Source organism: Arachis stenosperma, chromosome 4 (assembly GCF_014773155.1).
Source record: "Arachis stenosperma cultivar V10309 chromosome 4, arast.V10309.gnm1.PFL2, whole genome shotgun sequence".
Classification (NCBI taxonomy): Eukaryota; Viridiplantae; Streptophyta; class Magnoliopsida; order Fabales; family Fabaceae; genus Arachis; species Arachis stenosperma.
Genome location: NC_080380.1, coordinates 16910806 through 16928089, shown reverse-complemented (window position 1 = coordinate 16928089; position 17284 = coordinate 16910806). Strand labels below are relative to the sequence as shown.

General features: G+C 26.6%; 1 pseudogene; it reads right to left on the bottom strand.

The window, feature by feature from the left end:
- Nucleotides 1-12868: 12868 nt before the first annotated feature.
- Nucleotides 12869-16261, bottom strand: LOC130976954 (uncharacterized; annotated as a pseudogene).
- Nucleotides 16262-17284: the final 1023 nt, after the last annotated feature.

The following is a 17284-nucleotide window of genomic DNA, read 5'->3' as shown; positions in this document are numbered from 1 at the left end:
TATTGTAAACCTTAATATTTTGTGTTATTAGTCATTTATAAGATTATAAGTTAATGTTTTATGTTTAAAATGCATAAGACTTTAGACTAATGGATAATATTGTGTTATTTGTATTGATTTAAATATTTGGTGTTAGACAATATTAGTATTGATTATGGTTATACTTTAATTTTAGAGAAGGGTTGGTTTTTGTTATATTTTTTAAAGTGAATTTTACTATGTAAATTGTGAAATAAAAGTTGGAGATTAGATGATTTTTACATGCTAAAGACCCGATTTTCACTCGATTTTTACTCGGTTTTCACCCAGCCCGAAAGTGCGTAGGTTTCATCGGGTCTAAAATTGGGTTAGAGTCCAAGAATTAGGCCCAATCTATATTTCAGATCGGATATAGGTTAAACCAAATCCGGTGTGGCCCGGCCCATGTACACCTCTACTGTGGCCTATAGCTAAGCTGAGGCTGAATATCGTGCCTTTGTTGTTGCCACCAAGGAAGGCACTTGGATAAGATTTCTTATGAAGGACCTTGGGATGCCTCTCACCAAGCCTATCAGCACCTATTGTGATAGTCAATCAGCTATTTATATCGCCTCAACCCCATTTTTCACGAGAGAACTAAACACGTTGAGGCTGATTACCATATCGTTCGAGACAATTTTATGGAGGGTCTCATTCATTTGCTGCCAATCTCCACAACCGATCAGGTCGAGGACATTTTAACGAAGCCATTAGCCCCAGCTACGTTTTAATTTATACATTGTATGGCAAGTTAGGATTGGTAAATTTTCACACTCCTAACTTGAGGAAGGGTGTTATCTAGTGAGAAAATTAATTGACAGCTAACCAATAAACATTCTTATTATGTAGTATAGTAAATTAGTTAGTTAGGCAAATTGAGCTAATTTAGTTGCGTAAATTACTGCTAAGTAATCGAAGATAATTTATTTGCATAAATTCCTCCTAAGTAGTCAGTTAGATAATTTCTAATTGTGCAAATTTTGTTGTAACAACCACTATATAAGACAAGTGTGACTGTTAGTGTAAGGTGTGATTTTATCATTGTTTTAATTGAATTCATTCTCATTTCTCATCTTCTTCTCTCTGCTCTCTCATCTAATTGCCTTTGCATCACCTTACTGCACTTTCAACAGATAGTTTATACTTTGTTAGTTGAAATTTATCAGCACAATGTCAATTTTATTTTATTTTTTAGATAAATTTGTTGGTGTCTAAATTTTTTATAGTAAAAAAAATATTATTTACTCAATAAAAATAATATACTTTAAAAAAATCAATAAACTAAAATAATATTTTTGTTATAATGTTCTATTATTAATCTTTATGGTTGTGTTTATTTCTGAGAACAAGATAAAACAAAACATTAAAAAACAAGACACAAAGGATAAAGATACAAAATTTTGTGTTCATGTATTCTATTTGGTAATAAACTAGAACAAACTATGAAGATCTAATTTATTCTCATTTTTTTTCATCCAAAAAATTTGAGAAGAAAAATATAATAATAAAAAATATAATTATAAAAAATTAACAAGAATAATAAAAGAAAAAATAAAAAATAATTGTATCATTTGTTAGTGTCTCTGTGTCATTCCTGTCAAGATGGATTCTAAATACACTAATTCGGTATTTTTGAAAATATTATCTCTATTTATATCTCATCTGTCAAATACAATTTTATGTCTCTGTATTCTTATTTTAGTATTTCTGTTTCAGTGTCCCATCTTTTTATATGAGTATTTATCCATAATAAGATACATATTTTTTTTAGATATTTTTGATAAAATATAATACGACTGTACTTAAGATTTAAGAGTGTATAATGGTATATATTTTAGGTTGATATTCACGTTTATTAGTTAAATTTTATATTTTATGATGAGATGATAATAACAAAACAGAAAGTTATTAAAGATATTTTATTCTTTATCATATATATATATATATATATATATATATATATATATATATATATATATATATATATATATATATTTATATTAAACTATTATACTTTTAACTATTGGAGTAGAATATATTTTAGTGTAAGAAAAATAAATGAAAATGCATATATATAAAATATATATTTAGAGATAAAGTGATCTCATCATAAAATTTAAATAGATTAATATTGACAAATCTTAATTTGTGTAGAAAAAATGCATATTTTTTAGATATTTTTTATCATCTTATATTAGTGTGAGTATTTTGTACTCAAAAAATAAAAATATGTATAAAATAACATTAAAAAATAACACTAAAGTGACCAAAAAATATTTTCATATTTTACATTAATAAATTTATGAGCAACATAATTAATTTTGTTATCAATCAAAACATAAAGAAACAAATTGAAAAGGAATAAGAATAGACCTTAGTCTTCTAATTTTTTTAAAATAAAATTTAGCTTAAAAGAAGTATATATATATATATATATAGGATAAATAATTATCTTATATTAATAATAAAATTATTAAATATATTTAATATTTAATTTAATATAGTATAAATAAAGAGTAAATAATAAATAGTCAAATTGAACGTATTCTGTTTGTGTCAGTCTTCTTTTATCCTCTTCTATGGACGCCGCCAAATTAAAATAAATACAATTTTTAGACTTCCACCTTTTACCAATTAACAACGTGTGTGTTGTATGCATGTGTAACTGTGTGGATTGGTTTTTGGCATTTTTGATTATCTTGTTTGTTATTGTCGAATTCCTTCCTTACTCACAAGAAAATTCACCATTTACAAGACTCAAGGATCAGAACAATAACAACAAGAACAACAAAAAGTTTTCTTGTAGTTTTTGAAAAGCACCGAAAAAAATGGTATATAAATAGTAAATTGAATTAAACTGATTTTATTTATTATGTGTATGCTGTATAATACTAATTCTAATCACATTAACTCAATTTATTAGGTGACCAAACTAAATCGAAACAACCTAATTTAATTTATACTAGTGTGTGTTCCCGTGGTAATACATAAAATTATATAAAAAATTTTTATTAAAATTTAAATGAAAAATATATATAGTAATTATTATTATAAATATTTTATAATTTAAAAATATTAAAAATAAATAATATTTATTTTAATAAATTTAGATTGGTTGAATAGTTATCACATTTGTCTGCTTAAGTAAGTATTTGGAGTTCGAATTTCATGCTTAGTAAATAGAGCATAAAAAAATTGTATTTATTTTTAAAATAGATTAATTTTTCATTAATAGCAATACTTATAGACTTTTGTCTTTGTTGAAAACAATTTTATTTGTTGCTATCGTATTCATTCTTGAAGTCAAAACAATATGATCAACATTGTTACTTATTAGAACTTCACATTTTATAAAATAATTTTTAAATTTTCAAATTCATAAACTTATGTCATTACGAAAGTTATTAGATCGATTAATATTTCTTGATAACATGGTGTACCGAAACACCATCGTTGAGTATTAGTTAGTGTGAAGAGAAACCAATAATAACTTTTATTATTCAATATATAATATATTATATTGAAAAATAAATTAATATTTTCTAAATTTATAAATACATTTTTTCTAATTTCTTATACCAATTTATTTGACAATATTTACCATTAAAAAATAGTAAATGACCATAATATCCCACAATATATATGATTTGTAAAATAATTTCTTGTCTTAAAATTAATTCTGGTTAGTAAGATAAAATTTAAAATATTTTTATTTTCTTACTCAAATTTAAATTTAAATTTAGAATTGATTAATGACTCATTTTTTTAATTTCAATAAAAATAAATTGGTTAGATGTAAAATATTTAGCATTTAATAATTTCAATCATTTTAATTTTAATTACCAAAAATTGGATTAAAAATTAATTATAAACTTAATAATCGATAATATATATTATATTAGTACGTAAATAATAATATTCAATGTATTAATTATTTATTTTTTTGACAGAAATAATGTATAATCTATTGAGGATTGATTTATTATCCAATTTTTTTTTTATAAACTTTGTAATATGTAAAAATTGTGATCTTATTTGTTATTATTATTTAAACAATTTTTTCATAATTTTTTAATTAGGTAACTAACTTAATTAATAACTTTTATTATTTCTTTTATACTAAAAAAATATCAGTTTATACTATTTACATATTTTTTACTACTAATAAATAAATAAATAAATAAATAAATAATTGTACTATTATATTTATTATCCTAGATGATGACTTAAGTTACTTATTTTGTATGTTAATTTATTAAATATTAAAATAAAAAAATTGTTCAATAAATTATATAAATAGTCATTACAGAAAAAAAATATATATCATATATAATAATTCTTGATATATATAGTGTTATGTATATATTAAAATTATTTATTTTAATTATGTGAGTTATTATTATTATTTTTACTTTTTCGTTACATTAAAAAATAATATTTAAAACTAAAAAAGAGATAATTTTTTTAATTTAAATTAAAAAATATCTTATAAATATATTTAATTTTTATATATACTAAATGTTATAATATTAAATAGTATAGTATTTACTATAACAATGACTCAAAATATTAATTCAAAAATATGAACAAAATATTAGTGTGAGTACTTTGTACTCAGATAAAAATATGTACAAAATAACATTAAAAAACAAGTTTAATCACCCGTGCCATGCACGTGATAAGATTAAAATTATAATTTTAAGTTGTTATGTTAAATTTCATTTTAATTATAATAATTTAATTAATAAAAAAATAACTTGTATGCGTTATTTTTTTTCTTAATATAGTGTTAATTGTATTAATTATAAAATAGTTATTTAATCTACTTTTTTCAATAAATCAGGCATATATACTCAACATGACCATAAATGATTTAGTAATACTTAAATCTACCAACAAAGTTTTATATGTTGGTATACTGTGAAGTAAGAAAATATCAAAATCAACTCAAAATGAAGAATAAATTAATAGAGAATCCTAATACAGAAAGTTTTGTAATAAACAATAAATAATTTAAACCTACTGAATAACAATTCAATGCTATCCTTTGATACCTGCAAAATATATACATGAAACAACACTATATCAATGTTTGTATATAAAATTATATGATTAACGTAATTATAAAATTGTTTGTCAAGAGAATAAAATTATACGAATTTTTATGATAATTTTAATATTCTCAAACTATTAATGTACAATAAGAATTCATCTATTAGTTCCTATAATTTCTAAATTTTTTTAAGTGATAGTAATAAATTTTAATAAATAAATAGATTTAGTAAGACATTTTGTTATTACCTTTTTATTATAGGCCTCTCAAAAATTTCTCTATATACCACATTCATCGTGCAGTAATTTCCAAGTGTATTAACCCGTGCCATGCACGTGATAAGATTAATTTAAATTATAATTATTTGATTAATAAAAATATAACATGTTATGTATTATTTGTTTTTTCTTAAGCTAGTGTTAAATATATTAACTCTAAATAGTTATTAATTGGTTTTAATAATCTACTTTCTTCAATAAATCAACCATATATACTCCATGTGACCATAAATAACTTAATAATACTTAGACCCACCAACAAATTTTTATATGTTATTTTACTGTCAAATAAGAACATATCAAAATTAGCTCAAAATAAATAATAAATTATTAGAGAATTCTAATGCACAAAATTCTCTAATAAACAATGAATAATTTAAATCTACTAAAAAACAACTCAACACTTTTCTTTGATACTTGCAAAACATATACCTAAAATAATATTATATCAATGTTAGTATACAGTTTTACAATCATCGACCATATTTACTATACATAACTCCTTCTTAAAAGTTATTATATACACGTGTGCAGTCGGAAGATAAATTACTGGATTTTATTTTATTTTTCTAAATTATTATAATTATGCATTATTCATTAAATGCTAATTGTAATATTGTAATATAACTATAATAAAGATATTTTTTTAAATAAATTTAGAAGAGAGAATAATACTTTCATTTTGGAGGGAAAATGAATTCATGAGAAATTGACACCTCAATTTTATTAGTTGATAATGTATTAAATATTAATTTTATATAATTATAATAAAAATATTTCTCTAAATTAGTATAATCATGCATTATTCGTTAAATGTAAATTGTAATATAATTATAATAAATATATTTTTTTAAAATAAATTTAGAAAAAATAGTGATTTCATTTTAGAGAAAAAATAAATTCATGAGGAATTAACACCTCACTTTTATTAGTTGGAAAAAAATCCAGTTTTAGTATATTTTGTCATTATTATACATTTTTCTCTAATCATAGATCCACTATTTTCTTTTCTTTGTTTCAGCATTTTAAACCTGGGTTTAACTTCTCGTAGTTCTCACTTCTCAGTCATTCTATTAGATGTAGTTGATAACTATTGAAATTCTTTGATTAATATAGAAGAAAAATATATTATTATATGATAGAATTAATATGAGTATATTTTATTATTAAATAAACAAAATTAATATAAAATAAAATTATACATAAAAAAACAAAGAAAATAAAATTAAAATAGCAAAAGTGATGAAAAGATTATTTTTATAATTTTGTTTTGTCATTTTTATGTATAGAAGATTAGAAAATAGTAAATTTTTAACTAAATTAATTTATATTTGTTGTATTCAATTTAAATAAGTAATAAATTATCTTATTTTAATTTATTCCTTAAATTTATATATCATAAAAATTAAATCAAATAATTAATATACATAATTTTAAATTATGTGATACTTAAATATCTATTCAAATCAATTAGTTGATATAATTAATTCATCATAATGAATTGACTTTAATGAGTTAAACAAAATAATACAGAAGCATGCTACGTTGATTCTATCATTAAAGATAAAAATTCGATTTTTATATGATAGGATAGATAATATAATAGACGGCGAGAAAGAGAAAGATAAACATTTTAGATCCTAAGTTGTTTCATTTGAATGTTGCAATGTGGGTATCACATTATTTTACTTATTCTACCCTATGGACCCTTTTGTAACTTTATTTCAATATCAATAGAATTTCACTACCTTTGAGTACTAAATTAAAATTTAAAATGAAACTAAAAAAAGTAAAGAGTATAAAATTATTAATTGAAAAACACTCTAAATAATAAAAAGCCAAATTAAATTTAATATTAAATTCATTAATACGATTTTAATTTTATATAATAGTTAGAAAATATATTAGTAAAAGCAAATGGAAGAATAACTTTAATTAGTATTTGATAAAATATTCATTTAAAATAATTAAAAAATATAAAATTATGATATTATTAAAAATAATACATTTTCATGTTAAAAAAATTATATTTAAATAAAATATTTATAAAATATAAAATTTAGAGTAACATAGCTTTATAAACATTAATCACTAATCAATTATGAACTAACATAAAATTATAATATAATTTATTTATGAAAAAAATTAATAATTAATATTAATAAATATAAAAATCATCCAAACACTTTAATTAAAAGTATGAATGGTTAATTATTATTCATTATTAATAATATTTTGTTCATAAAAAAACTGAAAATATAATTATTCAGATTTAGATTTTAGAAAAATAAACATATAAGTAACAAATGATCTATCTTATCATGTATATTATAAATTAATGAATTAAACTAACTAATATAACGAATTATAATTAATTAATTGGTATAAATTATAATAAATTATATGATATTTAAAAAGAAAATAAAATGAATAAAAGAATAAAAAAATAGAAGAATAGAAGACTACAATAAAATAAATTGAATGTAAGTTTTTTTTCTTTTTACAAATTTTATATCACATCTGCTTCAATAATAATAAATAAAAATACATCAACTTAATATCTAAGAAAAAAAGATGAGATAAAATCATAACACAATTCTAAAATAAAAGTTTAAATTAAACCATAATATCATTGCACAACACAAATTAAAAGTAATTTCACACTACAAAATACCACACAAATAGATAAATGACTTAAGCTTAATTATGGATTTTTTATTTATTTATGCAAACATGATAACACCATCGTCTATAAATGCTTAATGGATAACATATCATATATTGCTCTAAATGATGAGCACGGGAGTTGAAGAGTGTGTGCTTATTTGTGTTCATGATAGTTGCCTTCTTGTGACGGCGCCTCATAGGAAGAAAAAGAATTATTGTAAAAGCTACCCAATGAAAGAGTAATTGGTAAATGAATGATATTTTCTTCTAGCATATATGGTCTTTTATAGTAGTAAAATAAAAATGGAATGAATAAAATTTTGTATTTTTATATTAGAAATAGAATTTGATATTTATCCTAATAAAATTAAATAATTAATTAGTTATATTTAAATAAATAAAATAAATTAAATAAAAATATTTTTAAGAATTAATCAAATCAATTAGTCAATACAAATAATTAATATAATTAATTTTATTTGATTTATTGAATTCAAAAAATAAATTAGAAAATAATTGATTGAATTAATTAGTTGATATAATTAATTTATTATAATTGATTGAATTTAATAAATTAAAAAATAAATAGAAAAACATAGGAGACAGTGATTTTTTTTAACTAAATTAATATGTATTTATTGTATTTAATCAGTATAAGTAACAAATCATCTATGTTATTATATATCTTATTTAATCTTGCATGGCACAGGTAATTATAAGCTATATTTTGATTTCTAATTATTTACGTACATTAATGATTAAAATATATAACATAAATATCGTAATTATTACAATTCTATGATATAATTATAATTAACATATTTTATCATAATTAAATATTGATTTGATATAATTATAATGGAAATACTTTTCCAAAATAATATAATTTACTATTATTCATCCACTAATTATTTGGCAATAAACCTTAATATGATTTTTTACATCTCCGTTATGGGAAATAACTACTTAGATATAATATGTAATATATTACTACCTTAATAAGTTAAGGCACAAACACAGGATTTAATTAAGGTGATTGAAACTTTCACCAAACAGAATATGACCTCAATGAAATAAAAAAGGTATTCGATTTTGCATTAATTAGCTATTCGAAAAAATAACATACTCATTCATTATTCATGTTTCATTATATTTTTTAAATAATATATAGAAAACATATATCCTGTGTATAAAAATGTGACTATTAGTAATTTTATTAATAAACCTTTTTTCTAAACTATTACTAATTTCAATTTTAATAGAAAATATGAGGAAATAATTTTGCTTGCCATAAATAATATACTAAAACTGTTAGTATATTATCTTCTATATGGTTAATTGAATTTATCAATGATTTTTCTGTGTAAATCGTTATTATCCAGTTTTTAATAACTACTTAATATATAAAATTTGAAATTGAAAATTGTTATTACTAATTCAATTAATTAATTAATTGAGTAATAATTGTCAAATTATTAAGATACAAATCATATATTATTTATATTTCAATTACCCGTGCCATGCAATTTTTGTAAAATTAGTATGCAATTTTTTATGTCAGTTAATTAAATTAATTGGTAATTTTTGTCAAATTAATATTATTTACCTAGTTAATAATACTATTATTAATAATTATTTTTTGCATTGATTTTTAAATCAATTATTAAATAATTATTTTTGTTAAGATAATTGTTTATAAATTATTTCAAATTATATTTTGTTAAGATATAATTATTTAGATTATTACTCATGGCACGGGTATAATTTCATTTTATACTAATTAATCAATTATAATTATATGACACGGGTGTAATTTTAATTTTATCCACCGATTATTGACAAATAAATTTTATTCCAATTATAAATAAAATCTGTTTTTATTGGCAAATAAATTGTCTTTAGGTCAATGATTTAATATATGTGTAGGTTCATTTTTTTGTCAAATATAATGAAAATACAAATAAAAAAATAAAGGATAAAAATAAATTTAATAATATCTCACACTTCTTCATTTTATTAAATTATTTAAAAATACCAAATCCACAAAAAATAATCGTAATATATAAATTGAGGCAATAATTTAAAATTCTATAATTATAATTTAATCAAATACTAATAGTAAAACCAAATTACCTAAACAATATTGAATATATTCTAGTCCTTAGTCACGTATAGTATAGAATCATTTTTGTAACGACAACCAACTGAAATAACATCGTAAGTTTCAATATTTTTAGAATTCGTGCAAAATCAGACCATCCTCTTATTAGATAAACTTCATCATCCGCTATCCATGCAATATGGCAAGGTATAGAATTGTCACACCGAGAAACCAAACTAACTCTTATTCTCCTCAATGGCATTGCATGCATGCAAAAGAAAGCTGGTAATTTCTAAAAAAAATTAAAATATGTTAAAAAATTATTCTAATAATGAACAGCTTAAACTAAGAAAATTTAAATATATTACCAATAGTTGAAATTGCATATCTGAATTTGTCACGAATTTAGCAAAACTGAACTGAAACTGAGGGAATTCAATTTCATTATGTGCTCCACTTCGAAGATTTTCGAGCAGACGTAAAAAGCATGGAGGGGATGGAACTTGAACTTGCCCTATAAAATTTCGTGGATGCAATTTCTCAATCAAAAATCGAATTCCTCCTAAGAAATCCAACTTTAACCACATTCCATTGGGTTAGTCATAATAGGTGAATAGATCCAACCATCATTCGGTAAAATAGAGACTATTGCCTCTTCTTTAAACGCTTATATCCATGTAGTTGGAACCCAAATCAGTAAAGACAACTCGATGAGGTATTTCATGGATGTGATGCATTGTAAATGATTGTGGCGAAAGACAATCGAACTGGAACATTAGACGATAAGAATAACTTAGAGTAACAACAAATAAAAAATTATCAAAAAAATAATATAATAGAATGAGTATATGAAAAATATTATAAAAAATTATAAATTGTACCTTAAAATGATCAACTTCAATAAAAAACGAAGAATACATTCTTATTCTATGAAGTAGTAAGAAAACACTAAATATAAAATTATGAATTGACTCTCAAATTTAGATTCATGTATCACAGGAAAACACTATATATAGACTTTAGTAAAACAAAAATAAATATGTAAATTACCTATTATTAAGGTAATTTTTTAATAATGCATTAAATTTTGATTTGATACCATTATAATGAAGATATGTTTCTAAATTAGTATAATTATATATTATTCATTAAATATTAATTACAATATAATTATATTAAAGATATTTTTTATAAAATAATTTAAAAAAATTATTTGATATACGTGAATCGGGTAACAAAGATTTATTATTATTATTATTATTACTATTATTGATATTATTATTATCATTAAAATTATTAAAAGTATTTTTAATTGATAATTGATAAGTAATTTAATAGTGCATTAAATATTGATTTGATATAATTATAATAAAGATATGTTGCTAAATTAGTATAATTATATATTATTCATTTAGTATTAATTATAATATAATTACAATAAAATAATTTAAAATAGAAAAAAAAAATTTATTCGTTTTGGAGGGAAAATAGAGGCATGAGAGATCGACACGTCACCTTTAGTAGTTGGGAGAAAACTCAGTTTTAGTATATTAAGTAGATATCACTAAAGTGACTAAAAGATATTTTCATATTTTATATTAATAAATTTACGAGCAACATAATTAACTTTGTTATCAATCAAAACATAAAGAAACTAATTGAAGAGGAGTAAGCATAGACCTTAACTTTCTAATTTTTCTAAAACAAAATTTAGCTTAAAGAAGTATATATATATAGGATAAATAATTATCTTATATTAATAATAAAATTATTAAATATATTTAATATTTAATTTAATATAGTATAAATAAAGAATGAATACTAAATAGTCAAATTGAACGTCGATCTGTTCTGTTTGTGTCAGTCTTCTTCTGTTCTCTTCTATGAACGCCGCTAAATTAAAACAAAGACCATTTCTGGACTTGCACTTTTTACCAGTTAACAACGTATGTGTTGTATGCACATGTAACTGTATGGATTGGTTTCTGGCATTTTTGATTATCTTGTTTGTTATTGTCGAATTCCTTCCTTATTCACAAGAAAATTTCACCATTTACAAAACTCAAGGATTAGAACAACAACAAAAACAACAAAAAGCTTTTTTTGTAGTTTTTGAAAAGCACCGAAAAAACTGTTCGAATCACATTAACTCGATTTATTAGTTGACCAAATTAAATCGAAATAATCTAATTTAATTTATATTGTATCGAATTTTATTAATTTATAAATAAAAACTATCCATTTTGATTTGCCTTTATTTCTATTTATTCGAATGATATTGATTTAATTTAGTACCAAAAAAACTAAATTAAATTTAATCAATTTAATTTACATAAGTTTATACATAAGAACATGCATGTAATATTTTTTAATTTAATATTTTTATGTAATATTAAATACTACTTGATTTATTAATGTTATTTTTTATTTTTTGGTATAGTTTATTGAAACTTGTCAACTTCTGAGTTATTAGTTGCTACCTATGATATAAGCGTGATCATTATTTAACTTAATAGAATAACTATTGAGTGAGAGCTACTCTTAATATTATAGTATTGAAGTTACGAGTGTGAGTACACAAGGAAATAACCATAATTTTTTTAAAAATCTTAAACTAAACATATTCTTAATAGTATAAAGTTATTTTTTGGGTAAAAAACCATAATAAGCCAACTGGCTCAGAAAATTACGTAAATACGCCAAAGCAAAAATCGTTACAGCAATAAGCCAGATCGTATTTTTATATAATTCGAACCAGGTTGGTTCGAACTCTATTTGTTAGTAAATCGAACCAGGTTGGTTCGAATTATGGTTTTTTTTTTGTTAGTAATTCGAACCAGCCTGGTTCGAATTAGTAATGAAGGTAATTCGAACCAAGGTGGTTCGAATTATAGAGAGAGACTATCTGCATGTAATTCGAACCAGGCTGGTTCGAATTACACCAATAATAGTTCGAACCAGGCCGGTTCGAACTATGTGTGAGACTGACTAAGCTGTGTATCTATGGACGAGGCATAGCCGAATCAGCCAAAGAGATGCGGCCTATGTCGCCAACCCGGACACAGTTCAATAAGAGAAAATAAACGCTAAACTGTTTCAAGATTCATTGATCATACAAAATCAATGTCCCAGAACACAAATTAAAAAAAAACATAGATAAACAGACTATAAGATAACAAAAAAAGTACAAACCAGGATCATACATACATGATTGAACTTTAAAGAAAAAAAATACATAATTAAGAAAGCCATATTCGTTACTACTCACAACAATCAAACTAAAAGTCATGTGCGCTAATGTAAATAATACTGACACTAACAACATGGGATATAATCTAAATAACTCTAAGACTAGCAAGATGCGCACTAATGTAGATAATGCTAACACTAACAACATGCATACTAACGGTGTCCTGTCTGAGACGAGCCTCCAACCTGTGGGCAACTACGTCGCGTGTGTCCGGGTTGGCGACATAGGCCGCACCTCTTTGGCCGATTCGGATCCGCCTCGTCCATATTCGTCCGTATCCTAGTGGATCTAGGACGACCCTCTCTGGCACGCCTCATGGCAGGGTCTGGAATCACCGTGGGCCCGTCGTAAGGTGGCCAAAAGCCCTCCGGGATGGGAGGTGTGAATCCCATGCGATACACATTGAAGACCGAGCTAATCTGATAGACGCTGTGAACGTAAGAGGTCCAGGTGACCCGTGAGTATGCACAGCACGCAAGTGCGTGCTGACACGGGAAATGAAGAGCCTGGAAGTACCCGCAGTCACATGTCCGAGAGGCAAGTGATACTCTGTAAGTACCCAAGGAGAAAGAACCAGTCGGAGTAGTCTCTGCTACAGTGAACTCGGAGTTATCCCGGTCATACAGCGTCACCGTGAAGCACCTGGCCGTCTTCATGTTGGCCTCAATACACTTCACCAAATGCTGACTGAATTGTTGTCCTGTTCCCATCTGGGCCTCAGCCTCTCTCCCCTTGCGAACAAACAGTTCCGCAAGCCTACAATATGTTGCCTTCACCAGGGATGCTACAGGGAGATTTCTGACCCCCTTCAGGATAGAGTTCACACACTCGGAGATGTTCGTCGTCATGTGACCGAATCTCCGCCCCTCATCACGATGCTGAGTCCACAACGAGTAATCAATCCGGTTCGCCCACTCACACATCGCCGGATCTTCAGATCGCAGGATATCAAACCAGTAATCAAATTCAACCTCGGTCTTCGCATACGCCGCGTTCACTAGTAGCCTCCTAGCGTCTTTGCCCTTGAAGGTTAGGGCAAAATTAGCCGCTACGTGTCGTATGCAGAATGCACGGTACGCAGATGGCGGTAGCCAACCGCCGTCAGGGGCCTCAAGCGCAGCCTTGATGCCGTTGTGCCTGTCCGATATAACCAGCAGACCGGGCTGCGGGGTCACGTGCTGTCGAAGGTGTGAGAGAAAGAATGTCCAGGATTCCGCATTCTCACCCTCTACTAGTGCGAATGCCACAGGTAGAATGTTGGAGTTCCCATCCTGTGCAATCGCGATGAGCAACGTTCCCCCATACTTCCCATACAAATGTGTGCCGTCAATGCTGATTAGCGGCTTGCAATGACGGAAAGCCTCGATGCAGGGCGGGAAAGTCCAGAAAAGTCTGTGGAAGTACGCTTGAGATTCGTCCACCTGTCCTCCAACTCGAACCGGGCTCGTCTTCAGGACCACAACACTCCCAGGCATCGTCAGCTGGACACCCAAGACCCACCTAGGCAGGTCGTTGTAGGACTCATCCCAGTCACCGTATATGAGGGCAATAGATTTCTGCTTCGCCATCCAAACCCTCCGGTAAGTCGGCTTAAAACCAAAGTGCGCTGCCGTGGCGTTCAGGAGCACCTTGATGCTCACGGATGCATCGGCCCTAACCATTGGCATAATGAAAGCCGAAATCACATGATAATCCAAACTCCTGTGGTCACTAGAGATGGATGTGGCCAGGCAAGTGTGAGGTCCATTGTACCGTTTGACCTCCCAGATGCCCTTGCGCTTCCGGAGACTCAGTCGAATCAACCATGTGCACCCATTCCCAAACTCGGAACACTTGCCCACATACCGGCGGTGATCGGACTCCACCACCTTGTACTGTACCCCTCGCCGGATGCTGTAAGTCTTCACACTTAAAAGGGCCTCATCTTTATCCTGGAATTGCTGACCAACCTGGAACTCTGTCAGACCAGTACTCCCTTCCGCATCTCTAGCTCCGAATCCAACAGCGTGCCCTAAAACCCCCTCATGTCTCATGGCGTCCAAGTCCAATGAGGAAAAATGTGGTGGATACTGCTGTGTGCCAGAGCTAGAACCACCTACCTCCAATGCAGGCCCAGTCGCTCCAATATCATCAGCGCTATCATCGTCAATCATATCCGGCTCGACGTCATCCTCGTCTTCATCGTCCAAAAAACCGTCTCCTACGCCAACAGGTGCAACTCCCACTAAAGCGTTCGGCAAATTTTCCCTTTCCACTACCTCGTCGCCTTCGGTGGCATTGAGGTCAACAGCGAAGATGGGGAGGCGACATGTTGGACCACTGGTTCGTACACAGGGACGGACGAGGAAGCAACGGCAGGCCGGGAACTAGAACCTGCTGCATTCGCTATAGTGTTCGTATTCCTGTTCGAACCGCCGGAGCTGGATACAACATCAACCAGCCGGGCCAACAACTCTGGTGTCCTCACCTCCGGAAACTGCCGCCGACAGAGAAACATTACTTGCAAGTCCGCATCATTATTAATCGTGAAGCAATCATACTTCACCGTATTCTGTAGCACCGTGACTGGAATGCGATAGAAAAACTTCTTTATCCGCTTCGCACCCTCCAGACCAAGCTTCATTAGTACAGCGCTAACAAGATCATCGTAACTCGTCGTAGATGTTATGACAATACATAGAGGATTCTTATCCGTGAACTTTACTCCGGAACGAGTTTTTCTATTAACAGATCCTCTGTGGTGCACCAAAACAACAAAACTCTCCTCACTAGCCATCCTACTCCCTCTAATGAGAGTAACTCACGTTTGGAACCATATATATACAGTCAGTCTCACACATAGTTCGAACCGGCCTGGTTCGAACTATGATTGGTGTAATTCGAACCAGCCTGGTTCGAATTACATGCAGACATTCTCTCTCTATAATTCGAACCACCTTGGTTCGAATTACCTTCATTACTAATTCGAACCAGGCTGGTTCGAATTACTAACAAAAAAAAACCATAATTCGAACCAACCTGGTTCGATTTACTAACAAATAGAGTTCGAACCAACCTGGTTCGAATTATATAAAAATACGATCTGGCTTATTGCTGTATCGATTTTTGCTTTGGCGTATTTACGTAATTTTCTGAGCCAGTTGGCTTATTATGGTTTTTTACCCTTATTTTTTTATAATACTATTCAATTTATATCGAAAAAAATTACTTTGAAACTTAATTAGATCCAACACACCATTTCATATATACAATCTTTATATATATATAAAGACAAATTACGCATTAAAAATTAATTATTAAATTAATTATCTATATAAAATATATATTAAAATATAAAATATATATAAAAATAAGTTAACAACACATATATTTATATATATACAAATATATGACAATTTTATTTAAAGATTAACTTTTGATATATATGCACATAACATGTTTTTACTGTATAATATGAGATTTAGTAAAATTTATGATGAAAAAGAAATTGATAGTGACAAATTTAAATTCTTTTGATAATAAAGACAGAATATACATAATATAATAATAAAATAAATTTTATAATAATTTAATATAATGGAGTCAAATTAATAATAAAATAGGACAAATAAATATTACGAGCATATCTTAATAAAATATTTTCAAATTTTAATGGAAAATTCTCCCACAATTTATAACTAACATAAATTCATCCCTGGAGATTCGTATTATATTATTTGTGTGTTTTATATTATATTTTGCTAAATCTAAAATTATCAAGCGTAGTATAATTTAATGGTGATTATTTACATGAATAATGGCCAAGCAAAACTTATTAAATAATTTAATATATTTAATTAAACTATTTGACACATGTATTTATATTTCAATTATTATTTAAAAAATAATATTTTTTTTTATTTTTGATAATATCCTTT